Genomic DNA, 18002 nt, shown 5'->3' with positions numbered 1-18002 from the left:
TTAGACTCGAGTTTCAAGAAGAGTATTAAAATTGAACTTGAAGAAGTTGACTACAAACAGGGTGTAGTAGATTTTGCCACTAAATCCCATTCCTTTCACTATCCAGCCCATTGCCTCTGCTTAAGGGACTTCCTTTGTATGTAAATGCGTTTTCTAATGCTCAAATAAGAAAGATCTATATGCGCATGGAATATAATGTTTTGCCAACTCTGGAAGTGATTGGGGCATGACAAAATATACTGTATAACCATAGAAAATGTCAATTATGTAAGTCTGAAGCAATCCAGTAAGTTAAGCATTTAATTTAGTATTGTAACAAAACTACCTCTATATGTGTGACATCTTCGAGAGTATTTTGTTCCATTACTTGAAAATGAATGTAAACAATATGTAAAGGTGGTGTTTATAGAATAAAATAATGAGTACTTGATTCATTGTGCTGTAAGAGTGTGGAATAAAATTGTTTTGATTTTAAACTCTTAAGGATGTTGAGGAGAGATGCATTTTTATCAATCAATCAATCAATCAAATCAATCAATTAATCAATCAAATATTTCAGTTGTGAACCATAAAGGTGCATACAGCTTAGTCATAAATTGTGTTAATAAAAATACATACATATTAGTCAAATCCGTGCACATTCAACACTAATATAACCTCAATAAAATCTCCTGGTTTTGCCTGTTCATCGAAAAGGTCATAAAAAAGACTGTAAGACACCAATACTATATATACCACATATAATCTAGTGTTTATAGCATAACTTTTGCATACTCCTTTCTCCTCCTACATGCTTTATCTAAAAGGTTTGAAACAGCATGAATAACATCAATGGAACCTGCCATTTTGCACATACCTCCCCCTTAATCAAACAATGTACTCCTCTATTTACTAAACCATTTTTCAGATTCATGTTTCTGATATCCACGTAGTGTGGACAAGATAAAAGAAAGTGTAGCATATACTCCACTTTTGACGAACAAAAAGAATATGTGTCAGCCATATTGCTAATCCATCTAGCCTTAACTTTAGCTATAGGTAAATTGTTTAATCTCATTTTTCTGAACAATGCTCTCTCTAGTGGACATTCGACCGGCTGTAAGTAATCCTCCATTATGTAACTTTTCTTAATAAACAGACAATTGTAGCCCATGGATAAATGAATACACTTTGATGCATATTGGCCCATCAGAAAATCCAAATGGGTGTCATTGTCTGTCTGGATCTATCATTGATTGCCTCTTGTTTAGACCAGCGATTGTTCAGCTGAAGTATGGATAGGTACGACTTAATATGCGTAAACCATTTAATTGAAAGTACATTTTGGTAGGAGAGGATCTCTTTCTTGGCTAATCTATACTTTGTGAGTGCCTTGCAGTCCCAGATACGTATCTGGCTGGATGTGGGAGACTCCGATGGTACTATATCCACTTCTTTACCAACTGATGAATTGACCATATTTGATTAATTTATCGGTGATTCACCGTACACACTGGTATGCAATGTATGATACTGTGGTATATTGATCGAATCATGGACTTATGTAATGGAATCATTGATTTTGGATGATACCATGTGAATAACTCATCATTCCGCATAATGGGATTGGGGAATCATGTTGCGCTAATTCTGTGGTTTACCAAATGGGTGACGAATGACATGACTGTTACTGCATGAATTGACCACTGTTACAATGATCAGATGACCATATAATTCCCTGATGAAGGACTGCACATAGTCCGAAATGCACCGGCAATTGTTGCATCAGCACTTACTTTCGAATTAATAAATTGCAACAGGCCTTTGGAACAAAACAGTATTAAGAATATCTTTTACAAGAAACTGTACTGATTAACTATATGAGATACTGTACCAGATCCCTTAACAAAACGACATAGTGTATGTTAGGATGTGCCATCCACACAAAAGGCTAGATAGCCTTGGACTTTTTTTCTTCAGTTACATTGTGTGCCCAGCAAGTAGGCAAAATTAGTGGGTTTGCATCCCACTCATTCACATTTGAGAATTAAAAAAGATTGTCTTGAAGACGTATTGATTAAGAAACAATAGCAGAAGGAGCTGTGCCCATTCACTACAATATAATCAATGTAGTGTTCTCAGTGCTGGTGTGATGTGTTCTCTCTTAGTGAGTCTTGGGAGTAATCTTGCTGCTGCATTCTGTATTCATTGTAGTTTTGTAAGGTATTCCGGCATTCCAAGATAGTTGCTGTTGGCATAGTCTTGACATGACAAGTGGGATGACAGTGAGTATTCTGTGTGGGAAGGTGAAGAAGGGAGTATCCTCTTGCTTGTATGTAAGTGGAAGAAGTATTTCTTAACTACTGCATAGACTTGTGGCACTAGTGTCAGTGTGTTTTCCATTAGTATTCTGAGATTTGTGACCACTTTGGATGGTACTGGTGGCTTTCCCAGTTCGGTAGGCCACGGGATGTGGTGGATATTCAATGGGCCGTTGTGTGTGAGCATGATTTTTGTTTTGTCTGGACTGATTTTAAGGCTGTTTGTGCTCATCCAATAGTTTAGTTCAGTGAGGCAGTTGGTGAGTGTTAAATCTTGTTCTTCACTGGTGTTGATTTTGTAGGTGACTTGAGTGTCATCTGCGTAGTTGTAACAAGTGAGGTCATATTGTTTGATGACGTTAATCAGGGGGCTCATGTAGATGTTGAACAAGTATTAGTGATAGCGATGAGCCCTTGGGGATCCACATGTTGTTTTGCGAGGTGCTGACTTGTATGGTGCTATCCAATTTTCTTTTTCTGTTCTTTCTGCCAAGAAGGATTTTAGCCAGAGGAGTGCTGTGTTGTCGATTCCAGTACCTACAAGAGTTTCATGTGGACTGTGTTGAAGGCTGCTGACAAGTCAAGTAGTATTAGTTCTGATTTAATGTTGGAGTCTGCATTGGTTTTCATATCATGCCGTATAGATAGTAATGCAGTTTCCGTTCCTCTAATGGGTCTGAAGACTAATTGTTCCTGTTCTAGCAAACAATTGTTATCTACATCTTCCAGGATGTGTTCAAAGATGTAGCTTTCTAGCAGTTTTGCTGGGTACGGATGGTGGAGATAGGTCTGTCGTTGGTTTGGCCTTCCATATTTCCCGATGGATCTTTAAGGAATGGCTTGATGAATGCCAATTTTAAAGCTTGTGGCATGATTCCTGTTGCTAGTGAGTGATTGAAGAGGTTGAGGAAATATTCTGCAGGTGTTTTCTAGGTGATGATAGTCTTGTATACGTCTGGTGAGCAGAGGTCTGCTGGAGGGACGGCTCTGTTGCTTTTGCTCACCCGGCTGTTGAATTTTTCTTTCGGGATCGGAGGGAGCTGGTTTAGTGTAGTAGGTGGTTATGGTGTTGACTGGTTGAGGTAATGGATGAAGCTTTTCGACCTGCTCTCAATGATTTGCTCGATTTTAGTGCATTCTTTTTTAAATGGTCTGCAAGGTCATTGCATAGTTTTTGTGATGGGGTTGGTGTGTTGTTGCATGCTGCTGGGTTTCTTAACCTGTTTATGACTTAGAATATCTCTTCTGGATGTTGCTTGAGTTTGTCATTGTAGAATCTCTTTTTTGCTCTGTGTAAATCAGCTTTGCATAGTCATATCTGTCTTTGGTAGGGGTCTGTTTATTCCATTGTTCGTAGTTTTTACTCTATTCTTGATCCAGTTTTCTGTTCGGTAATTTCAGTGCTCTGAGGTGAGATGTGAACCATGTTGCCATTGCTTTCTTTAGCGAGGAGGCGAATGGTTTTTTGGGTGCAATGCCATCCAGTGTTTTAGAGATCCATTTTTAGATTGTGTCTGTTTTTTCTTCTTTGCTGATTGAGTCTAGGACAGTGATTGATGGTTTTGTGTCTTCCAGTCTCGCATTTAGGTCCACACTGTTAATACATTTGCAGTTTCCTTTTAGAATTGGAGTTTATTGGGGGGTTAGCAAGTATCCGTGCTGGAGGTTGGATCACAAAGGTTATAATGAGGTGGACGCTCCAGAGGATCTGTATTGGAGGTGCGGTTCGGATCAGGTTTTTGTTGCAGCAGATTGCATCTAGTGTGTGGGTGGTGGTGTGAGTGGTGCTCCTTTCACCATTTGTTGTAGATGCATTGTGGCTAGTTGATTGGTTAGAGTTTTGGGTGAGTTGATGTTCTTGTCTTCTAGCGCGATGTTGAAGTCTCCCAGTATGATCTGGTGATCATGTTTAATGGCGATGTTGGTGATGGCATCCATGAAAGTGTATATGAAGGTAGGATTGCAAGTCAGTGGGCTTTACCTATGTCAAAATGTTAGGTTGGTTTGGAGATCTAAGGCGAGGTACAGGAGGAGTGATTTGCAATTTGGGATGTTTAATGGTGGTGTTGTTTTTATTTGTATCTGGTCTTTGTATGGTATGGCGAGACCTTGTCCTCTTTTACCCTCTCTGTTGACCTGTTTTAGTTTGAAGTTGTTGGGTAGGCAATCAAGCTCTATTACTTTGTAGTTTTGGCTTAGCTAGGTTTCCATGAGGAAATGGATGTCTGTCCCTCCATCACTTAGCAGTTCTTTTATTTCTGTTCAGTGTTTTGACATTGATCTCTCATTGAATTGGTTGCAGTGCATCATTTTGTTTCTTGTGGTTTGTTTGGGCTTTGGCTGTGTATTTTGATGATCGTGTTGGCATTGGTCAATTTTTCCACCTGTTTGTGTATTCAGATCTGGTGTTTCTGTTTCTTCATTTGTAGTTCGGCAAGGTTTCATCTTGGATTGAAGTTTCTTCAGGGTCGTCTGCTTGCTGACATTGATGATTCCATTTGTCGTGCCAATTTTGTGTGATGGTTATCCTCCTTATGTGCTTAAATTTCTTGAGGATATAGGGTTGTCCAAGTGGGTGGTAAATGCACAGGTAGAGCGTTAGGTAGAGCAATTTTGGTCTTGTTCTAGCGAAGGGACTCATTTGCGTTAGTCGTGTTGGTGGGCCATCTCTTGGTATAGGTTGGTTCCTGGGCGTGGTGTTCTGAGATTGTTCCAATTGGTTTATTCTGTTTTGGTTGTTCCTTGTGTGTCAGTCTTTCCGGGTGTTGGGCATTTTGTGGTTGGGTCTCTCCCAAGAGTGGGGTCTACCCCAGGGACGGGAACTAAACCAAGGCTCAGGGCTATCCAAGTAGACTGGGCTATCCCAGGAGTTGGGGGTATGCCAGGGGTTGGGAATTAAGTCACAGATCATAACTAACCCTGGAGGTTGGGGACTAACCCTGGCAGTCTGGGACTAACCATGTCAGACGTGTGGACAAACCCGGGCAGTCCGGGCTATTCCAGGGTTCGGGGTCTATCCCAGGAGTCGGGTTCTATCCCGGGTTCAGAATCTATCCCTGATGCATGAGCTATCCTAGGGGTATGAGCCGTCTCAGAGTCCTAGGGTCTGATCTGTGAAAGCCTCTCTGTGGTGGTTGCATTACCATCTCAGAGATTCATGTGTTATGGCTCCTGGCTCTCTTGTATTGATGAGTGACTTGGATTGTTTTATTCTCCCGATTGTTTGATCTTTGCATGTGGGGTCCTGTGAAGTTTTCTGCCTCACAGTGGTGAAGGCCTCTCTGTGGTGGTTGTATTTCAGTTTCAGAGTCTGTTGGAGCTTGGGAGCCTCAGGTTGGTGGGCTTTCTGCATTGTATCGGGTTCACAGAGGCACAGGCCTCCCTATGGCAGCCTGTGGTGGCCTGCAGTTTAATCTTCCATTGCTTCAAATTGGTGAATGCCTTTCTGTGGTGGTTGTTTTCCTTCTCAGAATCTCGTGGCGCTTGGGAGCTTCTGGTTGCTAAGGTTTTGTAGTTGTTTGGGTTCCCAATGGTGAAGACCTCCCTGTGGTGGCGTGGTGGCCTGTGGTTTGATCTTCCATTGTGGGGGCCTGTATAGTTATCTGGTTCACAGTGGCGAAAGCCTCTCTGTGGTTGCTGTTTTCAGTCTTAGAGTAATGTGGAGCTTGGGAGTTTCAGGTTGCTGGGGTTTTGTGGTTTTATCGGGTGCACAGTTGCAAAAGCCTCCCTGTGGTCACCTAATAATAGGTCACTGCAAAGTGCAACCTTACATCAGGACTACGGTGTGGGAGGGAATAGAATGTAATGTAGCTCAACAAAACTAGATGAAACCAAGCCCAATTTAGGAGTTATTCTGGACGGGGAATGTACTTTGGTGGAACACAATAGTATCTAAATTCAGAATTAAACATTACCACTGTGACAATGTTCCTTACCTGTGTGTCACTGTAGATGGCAATTGCTGTACCTCACAGGGGCTGGACTCCACAGCGAACAGGCAGACCGGCGATGGAGGTGCCCTGGTGAAGTGCTGTGCCCTTTGCGGTTGCCCTTAGCTGGCTGCCCTGGAACTCACTACTAGAGCTGTTTCCTATTATGATGAGCCAGTCAGGGAAGTGGGTGGGGGAGTTGGTGGGGAGATGGGCTTGGGGAAAGAATGGAAGGTAAGGACAGTGGCAAACTTCACTAGGCAGAGACGTTCAATCAAGAAAGACTTAGGACAGTGGCAAACTTCAGAGTGCACCTAGATTCAACACAATGGTCCTCTTTACGGGGTTGCCGGAAAGCCCGCCGGTAGGTGGCGGGTTCCAGCAACCCTGTAACAGCCGTAACACAGCCTGATATCCAAGTGCCACCGGGACAATATTCAGGCGGTGGGAACTGTAAGCCCCATTCCTGTGGTGTCCTAGGGGACACGGAATGGGCACACGGCAGCACCAGCACCGTTACTAATGGTGCCAGTGCCTCTGTGAAAACCATGCCTGCAAGGGCCCGTGCTCCCGGCAGGTCAGACCTGCTGCGAGGACCGGCCCTTGCGGGCATTTTCGTAGACTGGCGGTCCAGAAAGCATGCAGGTACATTGCTTCTGGCACCCTTTTTTCCAGACCGCCACAGACATATAATGAGTCACAATGTCTAATTTCAGAGGTTTTAAAACAATAGCGAATATAATGGAAATGTTCAGAGCACAGCAAGATTTAGAACAGTGGCAAACACAATGGCTGCTTCAAAGCACAGTAAAATTGAACGCAGAGGCAAGTTCAGTGGGCACCTTGGTTCAACACAAGGGCTAAATTCTGAGCGCAGCAGGTTTCAAAGCAATGGTGAACACAATGGAAAATACCAGATTCTACACAATTGCAGATTTTAACCCCTGTTGCACATTTTTAAGGGATCCTGGATTCTACCCAATGGATAACTTCCGAATGCAGAGTTAAGCTGAATTCAATACACTATGACTGTACTCTAAAATGCAACTAAATTCAATACAGTGGCTTTATTCCAAAATTCATCTTAATTAAATATGTTAGCGATGCTCTGAAATTTGTCTAACTTCAATACAGTGGCAATACTCTAAACATCGGCTAACTTCGATACAGTGGCTTTTTTAAAAAATTCAGCTTAATTCGGTATACTAACTATGCTCTCAAATGTGATACCAGGTTGTTCCTGAAAGTACTGGTATGTGCGGCAGTGGGCTGGGCTTCTTGTTCAATTTCCTATGTTGCTTCCGTTGTACTGTGAATTGTGTAACCTACCTCTAAAATACATTACAAGTCGAATTTTGCAATCTCCCTCCTCCACCAAGATGATGAAAATCCGCCACTTGAACCAACACACAGGGGAAACCGAGATTTCCAAACACACGTATTTACGCAAACAACTCACATGTCAGGACAGAGCATTCTGAATCTGAGCTGCATATCCGTGAACTTCTTTGCGACTCTTTCTGGGCAGGTTGGACACTGCTAGTAGCCTGGTCAACGGTGGCTGCAAATTGAAGAAAATCAAGCAATACAAGGTGAGTGCTAGTCTGGACCACTGTGCATGTACCCATCGCCATGCTGTGCGAGGACAGCAGCTTTCAATGTCCCTAAAAAGGTGATTTTACCTGTATTGTACGTCTGTACCACACAGGATATACAAACTGCAGCTTTCACAGTGCTCACAACTGTGTGGACTAGGCCTGTGATTCTCGATATGGCCTCACTGCCATTAGAGTGGTACCCCTAAGAAGCAGGACCGGACCTGCATAAGTGCATGTGTACCCCTACTACAACATTTGAGGAGAGCAGCTTGTACTGCTCTAATGGTTGAACACTGGCCGACATACTCAATGCTCGTCCTTGCAAAGAGGTCACAAGGGGAGAGGCCTCTACTTCCTCCTACTGGGATATTGGGAGGGTGGCACTGGGCAGGTGTAATGACACAGGCGTGCGTACTTCGCTGATTGGGCAGTAGGTTAGACTTCCTACTCAGGAAGCTCTATGCATAAGCAGAGTCCCCATTCACCGAGCGCTGCATCAAGCAAAGGCCGCATGAAGAGCAGCTTAATTGGAAGACAAGATTGTGGCTGTAATCGTGTTGTTGCACGCTGTAGGTGGGACGGTGCTCTCATACGGAGAAGAAGGTGATAGGAGGAAAGAGGGCAGGACAGAAAAAAAGATAGATTTGCACTGAGAGGTGAAGTAGAGGGAAGGATCCATGTAGGATGCGAGGGAATTGGAGAGAAGGCCAAAGGTCCAATGACATTTGAGAATTGGACATCCACCTTCCTTATTACACCAGTATATATTGTGAAAGGTGCCCTGAATGGAGCAAAGCTTTGCTTAAATACATAAGGAACTCTTGGGAGAATTTTAAGGGTTTCGCATTGGTTGAACAGGATGATGAGTTCCACTCTATTTTTGAGAATGACCAGTTGGTAGTGTATGGTTAGATTGTCTCAGAGCTGTGGTTGCAATGGATGGCACTGATGCAACCAGTATCTGTCATGCACATGGCGAGTAGTCAGTTGCTTATGCATATGCCATTACAGGGTCTCCCAATCCGCAGAGGGTCAGTAGGTAGGTACCTTTTGAAAATTATTAGGGGCAGTGTGCTAGGCATTTCCGAGGGGGAACCATCAGAGCAATTTGCTTTTACAAGCACTAACGATATGATATGATAGGTTATTTATTTTATAACACGCTTAATACCCAGAGGTTTCCAAGCGCGGACCCGGGTATCGAACCGTGTAGTCTTGCTTCCAAGGCAAGCACATTGCCCCTGAGCTATCCTCCAGAGACTAATGCACAAAATGTGTAGGTAGACATCCATTCAGCCACTGTTACGGAATAAGGGGGCAGGGGAGTAGAGGGAACGTTGCTGCCAACAAGGGCATTCTGGCAAATGAGACATACTTGGGTTAAAGAAGGTTATTTATAATGCACTTAATACCCAGAGGTTTCTAAGCGCGGACCCAGGGATCATACCTGTGGTGCTCCGTGTCGTCTTGCTTCCAAGGCGAGCATGTTGCCCCTGAGATATCCTCCCGAGACTAATGTACAAAATGTCTAGGTAGACATCCATTCAGCCACTGTTACGGAATAAGGGAGCAGGGGAGTAGAGGGAGAGTTGCTGCCAACAAGGGCATGCTGGCAAATGAGACATACTTGGGTTAAAGAAGATGGGTCACTGGTGTGGCTGGACCCCCACCCCCATATAGGGAGGAAGCCAAGTTGTTGTGAGATGGTTTCAATTTAGGGTTTTGGATTCCCTACAATTCCATCAGGACGGCAAGTGGGTTGAAAACCTGCTGTGATTGTAGCAACACAGCAGTTTAGTGAGGAACAGCTTGGGGAAGGAAGTGGCAGAAGGTCGGATGGCAGTACCAGTTATTAAAGTCCCAATTCCTGATGTAATCACAAACAGAGAGCATGCCTGAGAAGAAGGGAGAGGTTAGGCGTATTAAGCTCTTGTCTTGTCAGAGAGCGGGTGCAATGATTGATTACATCAATCTGGAATGCGTGTGGACATAGTCAAGTGTAAATGAGGCAATCTCACTGGTGAGCAGTTGTGGGCATGGGGCTGGGATTGGCAAGTGCAACATCAAGCCATTCATTAATCTCTGTGTACACCCGGATGATTTTCTATTGTTGGAAATACAATTTGGAGGGCCTTACTATATGGACAAGGTGTTTACCATTGAGTACTCAGTGGCATGTGCACTGTATGAATGCATTAGCACATTCATGAAGTGGACATTTGCAAAATGTGTGGAATTGACATAGATAATTCATTACCTTTGAGGATTTGTTAATGCGGGCAGGCGTGAAGCGGGGTATATGGCTGAACCTTGCAGCCCGAGTGGCTACCTCTACCCCTCTGGCTCTCATATTAGCCCTGTATTACGATCCCTCCACTGGCTTCAAGTAGCTAAAATGATCGTGTTTAAATAATCTCTCTGTCTGGTCCAACGAATGTACTATCGTCTCGGGCAGACTTTCTTCAGGATAAGTTTTTACCTTATATCCTAGGCCGGGGTCTCCACTTGGGTCATGCCTGTCTGGTCGCCGTCCCCAAATTCCACCTCTGTAGGGTTGGGGGTGGGCTTTTTCTGTGGCTGCAAGTAAACTGTGAAACGACCTCTCGGTTGGCCTTAGGCGCAATGAACATCACTCACAGTTTCGGCACTCTCTTAAAACTGTTATTTTAGCTCTGGTGGTTTCAGCTGCTTCTGCTGTAATCTCGCACCAAGATGCCCTTTGGGTGAATGTGCGCGTTACAAGTTCAAATAACACAACATAACATAAGGTAATACGCTATGCCACTGAAGGCCTTTCAGGAGTTGGCAGATATCTTGGGCCTACCCCTGGCTAATGAGAAAATAGGTGGCCCAGCAGTTGTGCTGACTTTCCTGGTGATCTGACTGGACTCTGTGGTGCTGGAATCACTGCTTGCAGCCGGACACCTTGGAACAATTGTGGGGCTTGTTGGAGGAAGTGTCTGGAAAAATGTAGTGCAAATTTAGGAAAGTTCAACAGTTGTTGGGGTACCTTAACATTGAGTTCAGAGTGATGACCACTGTGATTGTGTTCTGTAGTAATCTGGTATTGACATTCTTTGAGGGTAGGAACCGCATCACAGGATTAGTGGAATGGCACGGATACTGAAGGGCCCAGGTGTTTGGAGCGAGTTTTTAGATGACCGGGTATCACGATGGATCCCTGTGGATGCTATGCAGTGGACGGTGGAGATCTCGTCAAGGCTGCGAGTCTTTATTATGGGAAGTGGTGTATGGAACAGTGGGCAGAGGCATGTGGCGAGTGGGAGGCACAACATTGCTTTTCTGGAGTGTTTTCCAGTCCTAGTGGCCCTTCAGCTGTGGAGCAAAGAACAAGAGGAAAGAGAGTTTGTGTTTGACAAAGAGAATATTGTCCCACATGGTCAATAAGCAATCTTTCAGAGACAGTGCATTTTGGGGCTGATAAGAAGGTGTGGATAACTGCATTTCTTAAGGTGTCTTTCACAGTTGAAGAGATTCCATAGGCTTGCTCCACTGGAGGAACGGTGGCTGAGGCCAGCGCCAGCTAACATATGGGCACTTGGAATGTGAAGGTGCTGGTCCTAGTTGAAGGTTCAATGGCAAATTGCACGCACCTGTCACACAGAGCAACGTGGGCTGAATGTCAAGATTGTGGGGAGGTGGTGGGGGTAGGTCAGAAGATCTGGGAATTGAGAAGGGACGCTGCTGTAAATTACACTCATAGAGAGAGAGAGCTATGCCACTGGTAACGATTACAGCAAAAGTATCAGAGATTGCGTTGTGTGGAAAGTAGTTTTGGTGCTAACAGTCCTTGGCTGTGAGATGGGAAAGAAAATAATTCAAGGTTGGGCCAGACAGCAGGGGGTGAAAAAGGGATATAGACATGCTGATCTGGGTGGGGATCCTAGGGGAGTTGTTGCAGCAAGCCATGGTGGTGTGCTCTTTCAGCAGGCTGTCTTTTCCAGGCTCTTGGCTCTGTGAATTTATTTTGGGCCTTTGCAGTTTTCTGAAACAGTGAACACTTTGGGTTTGCTTGGTCTAAGGATCAGTTATGTAGAATGATGTGAAGTAGGAGTGCACTCAGGAGTCAGGAAGAGCAAGACAGACCAAAGGGTTTGGTGGTGGTAGTTATAGATTGGCCACGGGTGGAACAGATTTGCTCTCTAAGCACACGTGAAGGTTTTGGGAGCTGTGGAAAATGGGAATCGAGGGCATCATTGTGTGAATAGAATGGAGCTGGTATAAATGTCAGACGGGTGCTTAGGGCTTTGCAGACGTGCCTAGAGTCAGCATGGGGGAACCCAGCACAGTTTGCGATGCACTATTTCCTCACAGGGGTGGCATCCGAGGAAGCCAGACTTGGCATGTCTAGGGTGGATTTGCAAGCACTGGCAGATGGAGGTCAGCGAGGTATTGCATAATGGAAGCTGTGATGGCAATGATTAATATGATTCTGTCTGTTTGGAAGGAGATATGGACATACACTAGGAATCGGGCTGAGCAAGGAATGCTCTGGTGGCATCATATTTGATGGAATTGGTGTAGTTCTGGGTCATTGGAATGGCTTTTAGCAAACTATTGCTATGCTATGTGAGCTTGAAGAGAAGACGAAAGTGACATACTTGATAACTATCCATGGGGGAGGGAGGGGATTCGGAGCAATCAATGGGTCTTGAAATATTTAAGTTGATGTAGGAGGAGATGACTATTATTCTGCATCTATGTCCAGAATCATAAACCAGGTGTGCCTTGTTATTTGTTACTATAGCTTATTACTATTACATCACATTTCAATTCATGCACTTAAAGGCCATAGGGTTCGTCCCAATGGGGGATTGTCGATTTGGGTGACGAGTGTTCATAACAACATAACTATACTATAGAAGAGATGGAGACTAATTGCCCAAACCTGATGTGTTTGAAAATCTTTACATCTGCCGTGTTATTGGTCTTCTTAATTAATGTGTATCTGAGGCCAAGAGGTAGTAGATTAGATCTTAACCCCCTTGAGATAATGGAACAGCTGTTATGTGATCATAGATCCTCCCCAGTGTGGGATACAAAAAACTGATAATAGTGTGACCAATGATTTTAATGCTCATTTTGAGCCCATAGTAGAGCACAGATTAGTGAGGAAGACGAAGTCATGAATATTCCTGATTTAGAAACTGTTCTTCACACTGGCCATACTGAGCGTTAACCATGTCTTTTCTGTTTATTGAATTGGCCTTTAGACCGGCCAACGGTAGGCTACTGGGTGACAGGCCGGCTGCCCCTACATTCAAGAGAGGCTGGGTCAGGTCCCACAATGACTGTATCATCTGGAATGAAGATCTGGAAAATGGCAAAAAGGTTAGAAGTGATACCTAGACCTGAGAGTGATCACGCCCTAGTATGTTTTAGATTTGTCCTGATAGTCCCAAATTCCAGGTAATCGGTGGGGCAAGCGGATTCTGAATGCATTCCATTAAGGAACTGAATCCAATGGCATACATTGAGATTTGATACTCGTGTTCCTGAGATGCATGCTGGTCTTCCCTCTGCTTTTGAGACTGTACATGACAATGTCAATTTAGATAAAAAAGGAGGCTAAAGTATATGATGATTTATGTAAGTTAATAACCCTGTATGTAACAGTTGTGTCAAATAATCAAAGCCAAAACATGAACATAGAAAACACAATGCATGGTATGATCAAGAATTGAGAGTTTTGAAGGAGTAATTAACCACGGACCTGAAGGATGATAGAAACTCTGATAGTATAATGATGCATTCCCTCTGTTCAGAGTATCAGGGCCTGATTTACAAACGCGTTTTTGAATGGGAAAAGTCTATTAAAAAACGCTTTGTAAATCAGGCCCTAAATCTCCTATAAATAAATAAAAGAATTAGCAAAGCAAAAGAACTGGCTTGCTACCGTTTAAGATTGTAGGACATTTTGAAGAATTGTATCGCACTTACGTGCTCAAGACAACTCTGAACAAACAGCTATGCCCCTAGCGGCAGATGACTGGATGATGTATTAGTGCAGTCTTTATTTTGATAGCAATCTTCAGTTCGAGTGGCTCTATCATGCTAACTAGCACACGTGATAGTAATACATTATCATGCACTTCATTAATGTTTGACCAGTGGGAGGTAAGAAGAGTGCTAATGTCACAAACACCACAGAAGGTTGCAGGAATTGGTATGATGCCAGGCCATGAGAATTCTGAGCTAACTTGAAGCTCTGGTCTCTCTGTCTTGGCACTTAGCTGTTCTTAGCTCTGTATTTCAGAAGGGTGCAACTTCTTCTCTCTTGAATTATTGGCCAATCTCGTTATTAGACCACACTCCAAGGATATATGGGAAGGGCCTCCTGACCCGTTCAGACGAGAGGACGGTGAGCAGGGGGCTAACTCTGAAATGTAAGGAGCTTTTCGGGAAAGGGGCAGTGGAACAGACTTTCTTAAAGTTAAAAAGGAATCTTGTTCGTCGTTTTTGTTTATTTAAACCATGGCAGGATTTGATTGAGGTGGGGTTGCCTGCCCGATTGCTGAGAGCCACGAAGGCTCTACAAACAGGACATAGGGCAAGAATACAATTTGGTAACAATGGAGGATGCACGGATTTCTTCTCAATTAACAAAGGTGTCACACAGGGCTGGGTCCTGGCACCCTTTTAAATGTATATTAATGAGCTTTGTTTCAGAATCTGGACTGTGATACCACAATAATGAATGGGCTAAAATTGAGAGTCCTGGTCTATGCGAACCAGTGGTAGAAGTATACCGGAAAAAGTAGTGGAGCTGTGGTCTCGACAGTGGAGAGGGTAGGCGGAAGCATAGTGCAACTTGTAACAAGGTGTTGCGTCTAGGGAATTGCAATAGTCAAAGTATCTAGTAACTAAGGCTCCTATTACATCTTTACACTAGCATAGGGACATGAATGGACAAATCCTCTATATAAAATTGCGAATATGGTAGTAAAAAGTAGAGGAATGGTAAACCGAAAAAAATAAAAGTAGTGGAACACCTCTCCTAACTTCCTGCTCACTTCGATCACTGATGCAAACTACTTAGCCCTTATATCCAAGAGCCCAACAGGCAGTTGGAAACAACATTTGGTATTGAAGCAGTTTAGCAGTGACCTAAATGTTTTCCTAAATATTAATAAGATATTGCCAATGGTTTTCCATCAGCACAGATTTACATTAAACAAAGTAAAGTTGTGTCTAATCGATTCATCTAATTATTTAGGTGTGTGCATCACTAATGATGGCTCATGACATGACCAGTTGGGGCAAAGTGAATGTAGTTTGAGGCAAATTGAGAGGCAATGCTAGCACTTTAACTTGGAGGCAATGTAATGTCATGGTTTATTACACGGAACACTGCAGCCAGGGAACTCCTTCCCCTACAATGAATGTGGCGTACAATAAAATGCTTTTTATTTTTAATATACTGCAGATTCTTTTGAGTTGGCCTCCAACATGTCTCGCACCCAAACCCCACAAACACCCCATGTCATAATGGACTATGAACCAGGCTGGTGTGTATTAATAAGATCTTTTATTAATGTATTATTCAATGTAAATGAGGATAATCAAACTACAACAGCCACCAAAATTGTGGCAACACAAATGCAATATCCTTTATGGAGCGACCAAGTGGAAATGGGCTGTTACACTCGCTTTTGTTATAATGACAAACAGGAAAATACAATCAGGTTGAAATAGACTTTTACACTCGCTTCTGTTTTAGTGACAAAACAGGAGAATAACAATTCCACACAAAGTGATAGCACCAACCGTTAAGCCTTCCCCCCTGCAGGCCCCCCCCCCACCCAAACATCAAATAAACTTGATTCCTTTGAATGGAAGGCAGTGGCAAGGAGTAGGATTATAGTGGGGAAATTGGATTTGGGGTGAAGCCCACCACCACAAGATGGGAAGTCAGCAAAGAAAGGGAAGCCCCGTTTTTGGCTCACAATGGCAGAATGGGATTTTAATTATTACTCACAACTGCAAGGGGACAGTATAGAAGAAAATGTATATTGCTTACACCTAGGATATAGGCAAAGTTTTTGAGAATATTAATCAGCAGACCAGGGCAAAATAGAATATGAAGTAGGAAAATCTGTTTTGAGAAAAAGCAAATGCAAAGGGAAAATACAGTGGCAAATGGAAATTCGTTTATACTGAGGCCTAAAATGACAGGCCGCTTGGGGAAGGGGTTTAGCTTACAATAGGAGAATCAGTTTTCAGTGATAAAGACAGAGGCTCATAACAGGTAGACTTCTAGGCAAAAGGGATTGCCTACAATGGGAACACTGGTTTGGGTTTAATAGGACAGGTGCAAATAGGAATTTGCCTGGTAAAGCACAGACAAATTCGGTTTTTAGTTACAAGGAGAATAATTCTTTTTAGGCAACACTTTAATTACTATAATAATTAATTGAAAACACTAGGAACAAGATGATTGATTTCGAATGGCATCCATCTTGAACCATGAATTTCAATGGGGGAAATAATTGATTTACTTAAAAAAAAATACTAAGGAATTACACAGACAACTGAGATGTTTTTCAAAGGAGATATGCTAATATACACAGGCAAATAAGAGATTCTTCTATGGGGAGATGACTGAATTACACTGGCAATTTGGGTTTTCAATAGGGAAATCTAAGATGCATTGCTGAAAAAGTGAAGGGCTTATGAATTTCAGGGCTGGGGTTATATGCTACTTACAAAGAAAGCCTTTGTTTAGGATTCAGGAAAGCCAGCTGGATCTCAGGACACCCTGGACAGATAGGGCAAGGGATCTGGTCACTGCACTCTCAAATATGGTAAGGTTGAGCAGTTTTCTCTCTGTCCTCCTTCTTCTGTCTCCACGTTTTTTGTGTGTGTGTCCCGAGTCCTAGTACAGTCCCCCTTATAGAGCAGAAATGACATCACTAACTTTACAATGTAGGGGGAGTGCCCTGTAATTACCCCTGCCGCTAGGATTGGACAGTTATCATCCTTCTCTCCGCCCCCAGTTGGGATTGGTTCAGGGGAGGAGAGCATCATCTGTCATTTCCATTTGCCATCCTCCTTTTGTTCCCCTTACCACTTTTTGACAAAAACTAGTTATATATCATAACTTCATAATTGTACTAGCCACTGCCATATGAAACATATATTTATTCGGTTTTCGTTAATCATGGGGAATTAATAAGCTGATCGCCAAATCCGATGTAATATGGCCATGTAGCACATTTTTGTCCTTTTCATAAAATGTACAACAGTTATGAATATGTAAATCATCAAGCATGTTCCTAATTTCAATTTCCACCTTTTCATCAAATCTCATAATTGTCACACGTTCAGATCAGCAAGAAACCTAATATAACTGGCCATTAATGTTCCCAAAGTCCCAGGTTAATGCAATTTATATCCTTAAAACCGCCTGGAAACTACATGAAAAATAGCATAAAATGGAAATAAATCCTCAGTCTGACGGCTGTGCAAAATGCCTAAAATGAAATAGTCTTTTAATATTAATTGGGAGTGTATTGTTCAACAAATGGGAGGGCTGCTTCATCCCCCACAGCCATCTGTTTCCCTGGGTCAGCCTGTGACCAGAGGGTTTTTTATGAGTCCCTTTGAAATTGGAAGTTTGCTCTTTGAAGTGGTTGCTACAATAACTCACACCTTTTCGTCATGCTTTAGTCAACAATTGCCTTCTTTGAAATCCCTGCATTCTTGCCTTCATGTCTGCAGAACAGGGAATTATGACACCTCCCGAAACATCAGATTTTATTGCAGGGTTGTTCGAGGAGAGATGGGATATCCAGCTGTAAGTGGAGCTTTTAATTGTGAAGTTTCTGCCGCAGCGAAAACCAGTTTTTCCTGAAGTAGTGTCTCTTCATAAGTTACAGGAGTTTTGTGACTGAAACCTAATATACATTTGCTTTGGTCACCCCCCACATCATGTTTTCCTGACATTTTTCTGTGAGCAGTGGTTTCATTTTCCATTGTGGCTTTTTAAAGCCGTTTTTATTTGCAAAATACAAGTTCAAGCTGTTTTTGCTTTTAATGTTTAAAAATCCTGCGTTGCAGGTCACAGGATTCTTTGATTCCTCCTCCTTGGGGGAATTTACATTGTTTCTTGTCCATAGATGATAATGGGTAGGCCCCTTTCCATATGGCTCTTT

At 43.0% G+C, this 18002-nt stretch overlaps 1 protein-coding gene across 2 annotated transcripts in view; it reads left to right on the top strand.

Moving 5' to 3' along the window:
* LOC138521187 (leukotriene B4 receptor 1-like) overlaps window positions 1–18002 on the top strand; it is a 273433-nt gene that overhangs the window by 146892 nt on the left and 108539 nt on the right. Inside the window, exon 1 of one of the 2 annotated variants that reach the window (XM_069633816.1) lies at window positions 7684–7821. The exons of the other annotated variant lie outside the window; for it this stretch is intronic. The gene's annotated coding sequence lies outside the window, so the exon portion shown is untranslated. Of the gene's footprint in view, window positions 1–7683; window positions 7822–18002 lie in introns of those variants that run through there. 2 annotated transcript variants of the gene reach the window in all.

Source organism: Ambystoma mexicanum, chromosome 13, assembly GCF_040938575.1.
Source record: "Ambystoma mexicanum isolate Mex_15411 chromosome 13, UKY_AmexF1_1, whole genome shotgun sequence".
In the NCBI taxonomy this organism is placed as follows: domain Eukaryota; kingdom Metazoa; phylum Chordata; class Amphibia; order Caudata; family Ambystomatidae; genus Ambystoma; species Ambystoma mexicanum.
Note: the sequence above shows the minus strand (reverse complement) of the source record. Positions and strands in the feature narration are given on the sequence as shown.